Here is a 13,147-nt window from a genome sequence, read left to right on the forward strand (position 1 = left end):
AATCAGTGGTGTTTACTATTTTTGCTAACTTTATCTATACATTGTACTGCATTCTATCATGTAGTGGAGTGCTTATAACTGGACAAGTTATACAGCTAAATAACAGAATTATTGTCAGCAAAGAATTAGCATTTAAGCAAGCAAATGTAGCAACTAGAAAATTCTCTGGAGTTGGATCAATGTGCTGTTGCTCCAATAATTTTTGAGCTTGGAAAGATAACGCCTTTATCTCTCCCCATGTTGGTTTATGTTTTTGGACGGGCACCCTGCCACGTGGTTTCAGGGGGTCCTCCTGAAGTTGTAGGGAGAATTCTGGAATCGGGTTGGTCAATCCTTGATGCCACGACATTCTCTTTCCAGGGCTTCACACACTGTGCTGGAACCCACACTGGTCCTGTTGGAGTAAGCACAGCAGCATAACCCCGACCCCAAGTGATCAAGGGGACAGGGCTGTGCCAGACAGGATTAGGTAGCTGCCGGTACGTGACCAGCGGCTGCGGCAGAGGGGTATGCATTTGGAAATGTTGTTGTAATCGGGTAGTATTAGTTGGTAGGAGAACATTCAAATGGTTAATAGTGAACAACACTTTTGCCAGCCATTCCTGGCGGGAGCCCAAACCAATGGGGATCCCTGCTTTTTGTTTTTGTTTGTATAAATGCTCTTTCAAGGTACGGTTGGTGCGTTCAACAATAGCTTGACTAGTGGAATTATATGGAATGCCAAAAGTATGTGTAACCTGCCAGGTTTCACAGAACTGTGCAAAAGAAGTACTGCAATAAGCAGGTCTATTATCTGTTTTTAAGGCAGAAGGTATTCCCATTACTGAAAAACTTCTAATGCAATGATTAATAACATGTTTTGTTTTTTCTCTTTTTTGACATGTGACTCAAATATATCCTGAGTAAGTGTCTACTGACACATGAAGGTATTTCCATGGAGTGAAAGGACTAAAATGAGTAACATCTATTTGCCATAGCTCATTGGCTACTGTGCCACGAGGATTGACACCTATATCAGGGGCTGAATGTACCTTTGTGCACTGTGGGCATGATTGGATAATGGCGCGTGCCTGATCTAATGGCAGCTGAAACTGTTTTGCTAAGGCTTTAGCATTTTGATGATGAAACGCATGGCTTTCCCATGGAGTTAGTTTTTGCACAGCTAGAGCTCGAAGGGATTGATCAGCCACTTGATTACCAGTGGAGATCTCCCTGGGGAAGGGTTGATGACTACGGATGTGAGCAATAAAATATTCATTGGTGCGGTGAGCCAACAGAGTCTGCAAGGTTATAAAGAGACCTAAAAGGTTCTTATCTATTACTGGGGTTACATAACTTCCTGGAAGACCACGTACTACATTGTTAACATATAAACTGTCTGTTATTAGGTTTAGTGCTTGAGGAAATGTGCGGAAGGCTAAAATAACTGCAGCTAGTTCAGCTCTTTGAGGTGATTTCTGGGGCAGTGTGAACATGGTTCTCTACAGATCTTCCTGTTTCCAGGCCACTACTCCTCTCTTTGGGCTTCTATCAGTGTAAACAGTAAGGGCTTCCTTAATAGGGAAGTCATTTTGTAAAGGCTTGATTTTAACAGACAATTGACTTAAACATTGCAGTCGAGGGTCAGCAGGAATATGATATGTAACTTGTCCTACAAAGCCTGCTAGGGCAGCTTGCAATTCTTCAGAAAATGACACTGATCGTTCCCACATCTGAAGAGGCATGGGAACTATCAGAGTTTCTGGATCTTGGGCTAAAAGTGCTCTTGTACGCTCTCGAGCTTTAATAATCAGATTGGCATATATAATTGGTTTTGTAGAGTTGGTACAGCTAGGGCTATGACTGAGATACAGCCATTCAAGTATGTGTGTGTGACGATTGCAGGTCGTAGTGTTGCAAGATCTACTCCTGAACTGAGTGTCACAGGTTTCAATGCGTGTCTGTGTAATAACTGCATATGGTTGACTTAACCCTGTAAGTATAAGAACTTGACAAGGTTGATCTAACACCTGGCGATCTACCCAAATTTCTTTTAAACATTCATTGACTAAAGACAAAACTTGCAGTTGATTAGTGGTTAAAGAAATTTTATCAGCTGGGTGTTTACCTTGTTTTAGGGCGGCAAACAAAGGTGAAAGTTCATCAGTTGTGAGCTTGCAGTAAGGTCTGAGCCAATTAATAGCTCCTCATTGTTAATTTGTCTCTGTAAGGCTTCCTTTGATTGTAAGGCTCAGTAGGTCCATGGTGTGTGATAGTAAAGGATTTTGAAGGTTTTCTAGACACTGGCACCCTTTGAAATGCTTTTATGATGCAGCGGTTAATGGCCTGAAAGGTAGGCATAGGCAGTTGTGCCTGAGCCTCTATCACTGCAAACTGTCCACTGCCATACAACTGCTCTGCTGTTATCACTCCATTAGAGCTTAGGGCTATATGGAGCGACTCCTTTCTGTATTCACTGTCCCAAACTACATATTGGGCTGGACTTAGGATCATGCGAAATAAATCTTTCCAATCCTGAGGAAGCATAGTGTATCCATTGCCAATACTCTCCACCATGCCTTGGGCATAAGTAGAGCGTATGCCTGTCTCTTGAATAGCTTTATTCAATTCTCTAAGTACTGAATAAGGCAATGATGTCCAATTGACAACTACCTGTCCTTGGTCATTTTGATGTGAGGTTATAGGATAAGCTGAAGGAAAGTTGTTAAGACCCTCAAACAGCTCATCTGAGGTTAGTGTTCCTTTCCTCTTTTCCTCTTCAAAAGCCTCACGGACTTTGCTAAGTTTTGGCAACACTTCACTATTTGCTTCTTCTCCTCTCAGCTGTGAAGCTGATGCAGGAGGCACTAACTGGGGATATGGGAGTGATGTTTGAGAAATGGGAGCGATAAAAGATAATGAGCTGGAGGATGCCTCAGTTCCTACCTTCTCCAGCGCATCTTTGCATTGCTGCCACAGCAACAAGTGCTGTATGGGAGCTCGTGGTTCAGTGTATAGGTGTGTACCGATTTTCACCCAATCTGTGAGCTGAAGTGTCCCTGCCTCGGGATACCAAGGGCATTGCAACCCTATTTCATTTACTAGGTCACTTACATGACTGAGGGATACAGTTGTACAACCTTGCTCTTTTAAAATTTTATGTAGCTCTTGTGCATGAAGCTTCTGCGGAGCTGACAATTCCCCCCCCATACTCACGATAAGGGAGCGTAGGAACGCTGAGTGGTACCAAGGCTATTCCAGCCGATGAGCAGGGGGTTTCCTGGATCCGATCACGTCGGGGTCACCAGATGTAGTGAATAACTGGCAAGGAGTCCAACTGCATGAAGAGGAGGCATCCCAAATAGGCGGCCCCGTCCTGGTTTTTATTAAGAACTAAGTGGTTACATTTCTTGTATACAAGCTATGATTGGTTGTTAAGTACAGCATGTTAAATGCATGATTACCTCGTGCACAGGGGGTGCACAGGAGGTGTTGGTTAGTGTGTGTTCAGCATGAATATACCATATAAGGGTTAAGGAAATACGTGATCACAGCATAGTGTCTTCAATACTGTATTGTATTCTGTGGCTCTTGAGTCAGTGCGTCAGCACATTCCAAGGCATTGGCCAGCAAGTACCAAGATGTTTCTTAGCAAGGCTTTATCTTAAAAGTGTTATCCTGTGTTCTAGCACATCTCAGCATGGTATGCCAATACTGAAAGTGTGCCATAGAGAGGGATAACAATTTCCCCTACACTTTATCATAAGATATCTACCATTATCATCCTTTTTTATAGTTTCTAATATAAATCCACTTTTAAAAAAAATCAAAGTAGCCACTCCATTTTTTTTTGAAGTCCCCAATGACTTTTCATAATAAACTGACCACTTTGTACGTATTTCGTTTACCCCATTGAACCCCTGGTGTGTTTCTTGCAGCATAATAATATCAGATCCTTCTCTATTTAACATTTGTTCAATTCTCCTTTTCACAACTGCCCCCAGACCTTTAACATTGAGCGTTGATACTTTTATGTTCTTATCTATATTCAACCTTTTGGTACTTCTTCCGATCCCATGTGTTCTGCAACTCAAATTCACATACATAAAACCATAAAAACCCCTTCAAATCCCTCCCTCCCACCCAATCAAACCCCCCACCCCACCCCCCACCTCTTCCCCCCCCAAATCCCCATAAGTCTATCACTCCAGCCATTATCTACCATTAGGGGAGGGGGGGAGGCAGTGCTCCGCCAGACCAGCAAGACCTCTATATTTTAACAATTTTATATACTATTATCTCATAATCAATTTATCAAGTTTATTACATCCCAGACGCCCCCGCTTCACTTCCATTCCCACCTGCTTCATTCAAACTTGCACCATTATACAGACCCAAACTCTTCAGCAACTCCTTGCCCTGATCCAAGGAGGTTACTCTGTGTTGCCTCCCACCATGTGTAAATCTTTAAAAAACAGGGTAACCCCAGGCATACTTTATTGTATTCTTTGTTAATATTTCAGTTATTGGCTTGACACTGCGTCTCCATTTGAGTGTTTGCTGACAAAGATCATTGTAAATTTGCACTGATTTGCCTTTATATTGTATCAGAGCCATGGACCTCAATTTCTTCATAACTTGCTCTTTTTTATAATAACTGCCAAATTTCACCAGAATGTCTCTAGTTGCTCCTTTGTAATTTAGTCCTCCCACTCTGTGAATCCTAGTCAGGTCACAGTCCTCTATTTCCAGATCAGGCATCATATCTTTAAACCACTGCAAAATTACTTTTCGCAAATCTTCTGATATTTGAACAAGATTCTTTATTCGAAGTGATGATCGTCGATTCTGGTCTTCTAATTGGATCAGCCTTAACTCATGGTCCTGAAACTGTACATTATAACTTTTTTCAAAAACATCTTGCCTTTTCTCCAACAGGTTTACTCCTCTCTCTAAAATCTTTATACTCTTGTCATTCTGAACAATCTTGTCAGCCAGCACATCCATCCGCTTGTCTGCCTTTTCAGCATGTTGATCCATCTTTTTAATAAGGATTTCATTATTTTCTGTTATGAAGCTCTTAATTTCAGCCATAGTAGCTGGCGCCTTGCCAGCTTTCCCCACCATCTTAAGATCCTCCGTCTCTCTCTCACTGTCACTGTTAAGCACCTCTTCTTCTGAAGACAGCTTTTCAGGGCGGGGGAGATTATGATTACTGGGGCATTTACGACGTGACCAAATAACCTTTCCAACTTTTGTTTTTGTTTTTCTAATATTCGGCATAGGGCATAAATCTATTGTTTAATGTCCTGAATAATAATCAAAACAGTCTCTCATTCCATGCCCGGAAACAGCTTTTCTCTCTCAGTACTTTCCGATGGTTAGATTTATTGCCAATAGCTCGCTCTACACAGATAAGGAGTGAGATACACAGTAAATCAAATCAGCAGTCACTGGGAGAGATCCGACAATAACAAAACACTTTAGTTTCGATTTCCCTCTCCGCTCCGAAAAACTGATTTGCAAGCCCAGAAGCCGCACTGATTTCCCCACTCCTTATATCAATTTTACTTTCACAGAAGTCATCATCATTGTCAGTTATAATTCATAGACCTTTTCCAAAATGTTCATTAGAGATTTATGCCCTTTTAAATGAGATAATTGAATTTTTTAGCTCAGCCATCCGAGAGCCTCATAAGAAATCTTACCCTTCCATGGCGGTCAAGCTCCGCCCCCTGAAAAGAAATATCTCTAAGAGATGTACTGGGAGGGATATATATTTCTACCACCGAGAAGGAAGTATTTTAGAATTTTAGAATTCTGTGTTTTAGAATTTTAAGTTTTGTATACTTGTTTTTATCTCATTTTAGAATTTCTGTAAACCATCCAGAGAGCTCTAGCTATGGGAGTGGTATATAAATGTAATAAATAAATTTAGGAGAGACAGGCCTGGAAAAAAATCTGAGATATTCAATAGGATGTAAAAGTGAAAAGTTAGCTACAAGTATATAGAGCTGGAAAAGTAGGCGATTTCCCACTATCTAGACACTTTATTTTATTGCTGAGTTGCTCCTAATCAAAGCCATTCTATTATCTAATATAAATTGTTTTGCTAAATTACCTTTTATATTTTGCCAAACACAGTCCAATCCAGAAATAGTGATCTCCATGTGCAGAATCATAGAATAGCAGAATTGGAAGTGGCCTACAAGGCCATCGAGTCCAACCCCCTGCTCATTGCAGGAATCTACCTTAAAGCCAGCCCTCCCATGAGGCGGGGTGAATTCCATGCTGGGGCCCCACTGAGAGAGCCCTTATGGGCACTGCTACTATTACTGCCACAGTGTCCCTGCTCATCTGCTATGGAAAATGCTATAGCAGAAGAATAGCCAGAAGGACTCACTGGAGCAGCCTCCCCTGATCTTTCATTCTGAGGACTCTTACAGACTGAGACATCGAGCAGTTGGGCCCTCTGGAGAAGCTACCATCTCTTCCTCTGGGAGAGTCCTCAGAGTGAGAGATCAGGCAGGCATCCACTCTGAAGGTTCCTTCATCAAAGCAAGTTTATTTGTTTCATGCAAAGGGGGCAGCAGCCATGAGGATGGCAGAAAACTATGACAATGGGGCGAGTGCCAATGGCAGCAATGGGTGTGTGTGCAGTGGCATGTGTCCTCTTGACTCAGGCAGTGGAACATCTTGCGCTGCTGCTGTGCTGGTGGAAGCTAAGCTTCAGTGCATAAAACCATCCTTTAAATTGTGGCTCATTTGCTGCAAAGTGTAAACACTAAACCTTCTGCATATGACACCCAAGAATTGCTTGGTTCACTGGGCCGTGGTGGGTCAGTTATGTACATATATCTCAACAGATAGTTAGCTCTGCCTGCTTTGAGGATGTGGAATAATTGAATCCAGGCTACCTCAATCCCATATCCAAGATACCATCAGAATTGTCAAAACTGACCAACCAAATGCAACCCTTTTCTTTGGTGAATGTAGGCATTTTAATACATGTGCATAGACACACGTGAGGATCATTCCAATGGATTGGGATCCAACTTCAATTTAGAGTGTCTAAAGAGCTACACTCATACTCCTAATGATATGTGATATTTCCCCTTAGCTCAGCTTTGAGTGTATGGGCCAGCTTTGCCTTTAGCCCATTTTGTATTTAAGCCACGTCTGAGCAGGAAAAGGAAATAATGGAGGAATGTGGATCCCCATTTCTGGTCTAAACACACATACTTCTGCTACTTCTTTGCTTCTTCATGCTGGTAATATCCCTATGATCTACTGGAAAAGAGAGGCACTGATGTTAGGGTTCTGTGATCTATGCTGGGAGTCAGAGGAGAAGAACCTCTAAGGAGCTAGAGTAGGCCTTCACTAATAATCTCACCCCTGCCTACATTAATAGTTTTATTGGTTTTTTGGATGTACAAAAAACAAAATATGAAAAACTAATCCCAGAGTAGATAAGATCTACTCCCCCCACCAAAAGCAGTAAAGCTGGGTTACTATGTTGTACCAAGAAATCATAGCATCATAGCATTGTAGAGTTGGAAGGGGCGTATCAGGCCATCAAGTCCAACAACCATACATCTGTAATGTAGAAATAAAATTATCAGTGACTCTTTCAATTAAATTAGTATGATTTTTGAACATATATTTGCTTTTCACCCTTGTTCCTTTTCTGTAGAATTGCAGCCATTCTATCCAAAAGAGTGTATGATCATGAGACTTACGTGGAAGGATATTCACGCTGTTTTCCTGTAGCTTATATAGGCTGTTTAAATACTATTACATAGGATTATAGAATCATAGAATAGCAGAGTTGGAACGGGCCTACAAGGCCATCGAGTCCGACCCCCTGCTCAATGCAGGAATCCATCCTAAAGCATCCGTGACAGATGCTTGTCCAGCTGCCTTTTGAATACCTCTAGTGTGGGAGAGCCCACAACCTCCCTAGGTAACTGATTCCATTGTCGTACTGCTCTAACAGTCAGGAAGTTTTTCCTGATGTCCAGCTGGAATCTGGCTTCCTTTAACTTGAGCCTGTTATTCTGTGTCCTGCACTCTGGGAGGATCGAGAAGAAATCCTGGCCCTCCTCTGTGTGACAACATTTCAAGTATTTGAAGAGTGCTATCATGTCTCCTCTCAATCTTCTCTTCTCCAGGCTAAACAGGCCCAGTTCTTTCAGTCTCTCTTCATAGGTTATCTGAAGGAACGCCTCCTCCCATATGTACCTACCCGGACCTTAAGATCATCTACAGGGGCCCTTCCCCGTGAGCCCCTGCCAAAGGAAGTGAGGCAGGTGGCTACTAGGAGGAGGGCTTTCTCCGCTGTGGCACCCCGGTTGTGGAACGAGCTCCCCAGAGAGGTCCGCCTGGCACCTACACTGTACTGCTTTCGTCGCCAGCTGAAGACCTTTTTATTCACTCAGTATTTTAACACTTAATTTTAACTTAAATTTAATTTTACTGTTTTAACTCTGTATTTTAATCTTATATCAATTTTGCTGTGTGGTTTTATCCTGGTTGCGCTTTTTATACTGTATTTTGTAATTGTGCTTTTAACCTGTTGGGTGTTTTACTGTGGTTTTAATTTTTGTGAACCGCCCAGAGAGCTTCGGCTATTGGGCGGTATAAAAATGTAATAAATAAATAAATAAATAAATAGGGCTTTGTTTCTAGACCCCTGATCATCCTGGTTGCCCTCCTCTGAACACGCTCCAGCTTGTCTGCGTCCTTCTTGAATTGTGGAGCCCAGAACTGGACGCAATACTCTAGATGAGGCCTAACCAGGGCCGAATAGAGAGGAACCTGTACCTTATATGATTTGGAAGCTATACTTCTATAAATGTAGCCCAAAATAGCATTTGCCTTTCTTGCAGCCATATCGCACTGTTGGCTCATATTCAGCTTGCAATCTACAACAATTCCAAGAACTTTCTCGTTTGTAGTATTGCTGAGCCAAGTATCCCCCATCTTGTAACTGTGCCTTTGGTTTCTATTTCCTAAATGTAGAACTTGGCATTTATCCCTATTAAATTTCATTCTGTTGTTTTCAGCCCAGCACTCCAGCCTATCAAGATCACTTTGAAGTTTGTTTCTGTCTTCCAGGGTATTAGCTATCCCACCCAATTTTGTGTCATCTGCAAATTTGATAAGCGTTCCCTGCACCTCTTCATCTAAATCATTAATAAAAATGTTGAAGAGCACTGGGCCCAGGACTCATCCCTGCGGTACCCCACTCGTTACCTCTCACCAATTTGAGAAGGTTCCATTGATAAGTTCTCTTTGAGTCCAATTCTGTAGCCAACTGTGAATCCACCTAATAGTTGTTCCATCTAGCCCACTTTTAGCTAGTTTGTTAATCAGAATGTCATGTGGTACTTTGTCAAAAGCTTTGCTGAAGTCAAGATATATGACGTCCACAGCATTCCCACAGTTCACAAGGGAGGTTACCATATCAAAAAATGAGATCAAATTAGTCTGACAGGACTTGTTCTTGACTAACCCATGTTGGCTTCTAGTGATCACCACATTGATTTCAAGGTGTTTACAGATTGACTTCTTTATAATCTGCTCCAGAATTTTCCCAGGGATGGATGTCAGACTGACTGGTCTGTAGTTCCCAGGTTCCTCCTTTTTGAAGATAGGGACAACGTTAGCCCTCCTCCAGTCGTCCGGCAGCTCACCCGTCTTCCATGATTTTGCAAAGATAATAGACAAAGGTTCTGAGAGTTCTTCCGCTAGCTCCTTCATTACTCTAGGGTGCAGTTCATCGGGCCCTGGAAATTTGAACTCATTCAAGGAAATTAGGTGTTCTTTGACCATTTGTTTATCAATCTCAAAATGTAATCCTATTTTTGGGAAAAGGTTTTTTGAAATTGTTCCCAACAATTACCATTGAGCAGGGGGTTGGACTCGATGGCCTTGTAGGCCCCTTCCAACTCTGCTATTCTATGATTCTATGATTTAAATAAAAGAGATATAGTATAACGTTTCAGATAGAGACTATAATGTCATGTCTGTTTCAGACTGTTGTTTAAGATGATGAATTTGAACAGAAACATCATTTGGAAATTTCAGTTATTTGTGGTTTGGGACAAAAATTATGTTCTCAAGGGTCTTTAAACAACAACAACAACAAAAGAACAGATGGAATTAACGCCCACGCAAAGAAAACATCTGTGTTGAACTTCCTGAACATTCTCAGACTTGAGCACGCTCCCACACAGACTGAGCAAAACTTTAGAATTAATGAGTTGGCCACTTAGTTTTGACTGTTACTATTACTGACTGTTTTAATAAAAATAAGTGCCAATTATTATCTTCTCCTATAGAACTTAATTAACTAAGCAACAAACTGATTTATTTAAAAATGTATACCCTACTTTTCTTAATAAAAGAAACTCAAAGTAGCCTACACTGAAGTTCATGCAAAGCAGCTGAAGGGAATTCAAGAGTTCTGGCTGAAGTATCACTGGCAGGTTTATAGTATTTGATACAGTTGCAACTTAATACAGGGAATCAAAACAATTTGATCTTAAGTGGAAAAAATGTAACCAGAGAAGTAGAAGGATTAAGGGAGGATCAGGCTGCAAGTAGTTTATGATCCGGAGCGAGATCCAAAGGGCCGGAGCGAGATTCAGCCCCCATTTTGCACCCCCTTCCCCACTTACTTGCCTCCGCGGCGGGTGGTGGAGGCAGGTAAGTGGAGAAGGGGGGACAAAATAGGACCCTCCCCCCTTACCTGGCTTCACCATCGCTGCAAGGACAGCGGTGCTGGTGGTGCCAGGTAAGACCCCCTCCCCCCCACTTACCTGCATCCGTAGCAGTCTGGGCGGCGGCTTCAACTGTGGCCCAGGCCTCAAGGCGGAAACAGTCCATGAGGCCTGGGCCACAGTTGAAGCTGCCGCCCAGACCGCTATGGATGCAGGTAAGCCCCCTCTCCCCTTACCTGGCTCTGCCACTGTCGCCACACAGTGATGTCAGGTAAGCAGCGATGGTGATGTCAGGTAAGCCCCTCTCCCCCCACTTACCTGCATCTGGAGCTTCGGACTGTTCCAAACCACTTCATGCCGATCCACACCTCCCCCGGTCCGCTTCGGAACCGGGCTTCAGCGGTGCGAATCAGCCCACTCCGCGGTTCATAAAACACCCTGAGAATGAGGCAAAACATTGGAAGCTTCTTTCATGGCAGAAGAAAACTTTCACAAGATAAAAGCTTTTTCTCAGCTTTATTTTGTTCTTTTCCGCTTTGCTCAGTTTTCCACTCTTAGATGACTTTTTAACCTGCACCTTCTTGCGGGGTTTTCTCTATTAATTTGAATATTTTTTCATAATTTATTTTCCTATTCTGGTATATTGCCTTTGGAGCCACCTTTAATTCTGTATGTTTTTTACTCTTTTCACCAATTTTCTTTTCTTCTTTGCTTTCTCTTCATGCTCTCTTACATGGCAAGTGTCCACATTAACCTTTTGAGTAATCCCTGATTTTATTTCAGTTTGAGCAGAACCAGTATCCCCCTTTCTATATATCTCCTCCATTGTTGTTAACAGTCTATAAGATTCTGCCAGGAACAAATTAATTAAACCTAGATCCTTGGAGGTGTCAATCACTCATTTCTCAATTTCAAGTAACTGTTCAAATTATTAGTTGTCCACTTTGTCCGGTTCGTGGCCCAGCTACGCCCCTATCTGGACAGGGATAACCTGGCTTCAGTCGTCCATGCTCTGGTAACCTCCAAGTTAGATTACTGCAATGCACTCTACATAGGGCTGCCTTTGAAGACGGTTCGGAAGCTGCAGCTCGTGCAAAATGCAGCTACCAGATTGATTTCGGGAACTAGAAGGTTTGACCATATAACACCTGCTCTGGTCCGCTTGCACTGGCTGCCTGTATGTTTCCGAGCCCAATTCAAGTTACTGTTTTTGACTTATAAAGTCTTACACGGCTTGGGACCACAATACCTGATGGAACGCCTCTCCCGACATGAATTTACCCGGTCACTATGTTCAACATCTAAGGTCCTCCTCTGGGTGCCTACTCCAAGAGAGGCTTGGAGTGTGGCAATGAGAGACAGGGCCTTTTTGGTGGTGGCCCCCAGACTATGGAATGATCTCCCTGACAAGGCTCACCTGGCGCCAACGCTGCTATCTTTCCGGTGCCAGGTTAAGACTTTCTTCTTTGCCCAGGCATATGGCAGCACATCTTAATCACCCACATGTTTAGTTTTTTAATGTTTTTTAATGCTTTATGTGTGTATGTTCTGTGTTTTAAAATTTTAAATTTTGTGTACTTGTTTTTATCTCAATTTTAGAATTTCTGTAAACCGCCCAGAGAGCTCTGGATATGGGGGCAGTATATAAGTGCAATAAATAAATAAAATTAATTAATTAATTGGCCACCCTTAATTTCCAGGTTACTCACTTCATGGCTGGGAAAGTTCCCTTTTTGAACTGATAAAGGGGAACACCTTGCTAATTCAGTTATCTGCTTTTCCATTAGCTTATCTCTGGAGATTAGCTGATCATCTAAGGAGATTACTGATTTTATGCTCTTCTCAGGATGATATTATCAGCAAGGTCTAACTCACATGCCAGGTCTCTGACATCATCATCTGAAATGTGTCCTTGCATAGTACTCTTGGGGTCTATAGACCAATCTAATACAGAATTAATTGTAGAATCATTTCATACTACTACTTCTCTTTTAGGAGAGAAGAATTGTGCAATTTTGGTCTGTGATTTAGGTTTCTGTTTCCTGCTGCCAGTTAGAACTTCCACTGGAAGCCCCAGGGTTTTGTATCCTTGCCTGGTAAAAATCATTTCATCGTTTGAGATCCAAACTGTCTAACAATAATTAACACCCTGCAATTAACCATTATTAATCATAAAAACAATTGCTAATATAAAAGTTAAACTCACAATTAATAAGTTAAAATAAGTTTGACATTAAAACAACAACAAAATAAAAAAAAATAATGTAAAAATGTTTGGAGTGTTAAGGACAGTTAAAATCCAGTTAAGGAAATTTAAATAAATAAAAACAACAAAAATAGGTTGTAGAGCTCAAAGCAGAACGATCTCCTTTGCACTATGTTCCCTTTGAAGTGCTAATATTGTCCTGAGATGCACTTTCACTATCTCTTTCTAATACACATTT

At 41.8% G+C, this 13,147-nt stretch overlaps 1 protein-coding gene across 1 annotated transcript in view; it reads left to right on the forward strand.

The window, feature by feature from the left end:
• Positions 1 to 13,147, forward strand: part of COL4A2 (collagen type IV alpha 2 chain) — a 266,143-nt gene that overhangs the window by 66,223 nt on the left and 186,773 nt on the right. The window lies entirely within an intron of this gene.

This window comes from Elgaria multicarinata, chromosome 2, assembly GCF_023053635.1.
Source record: "Elgaria multicarinata webbii isolate HBS135686 ecotype San Diego chromosome 2, rElgMul1.1.pri, whole genome shotgun sequence".
Taxonomy (NCBI): domain Eukaryota; kingdom Metazoa; phylum Chordata; class Lepidosauria; order Squamata; family Anguidae; genus Elgaria; species Elgaria multicarinata.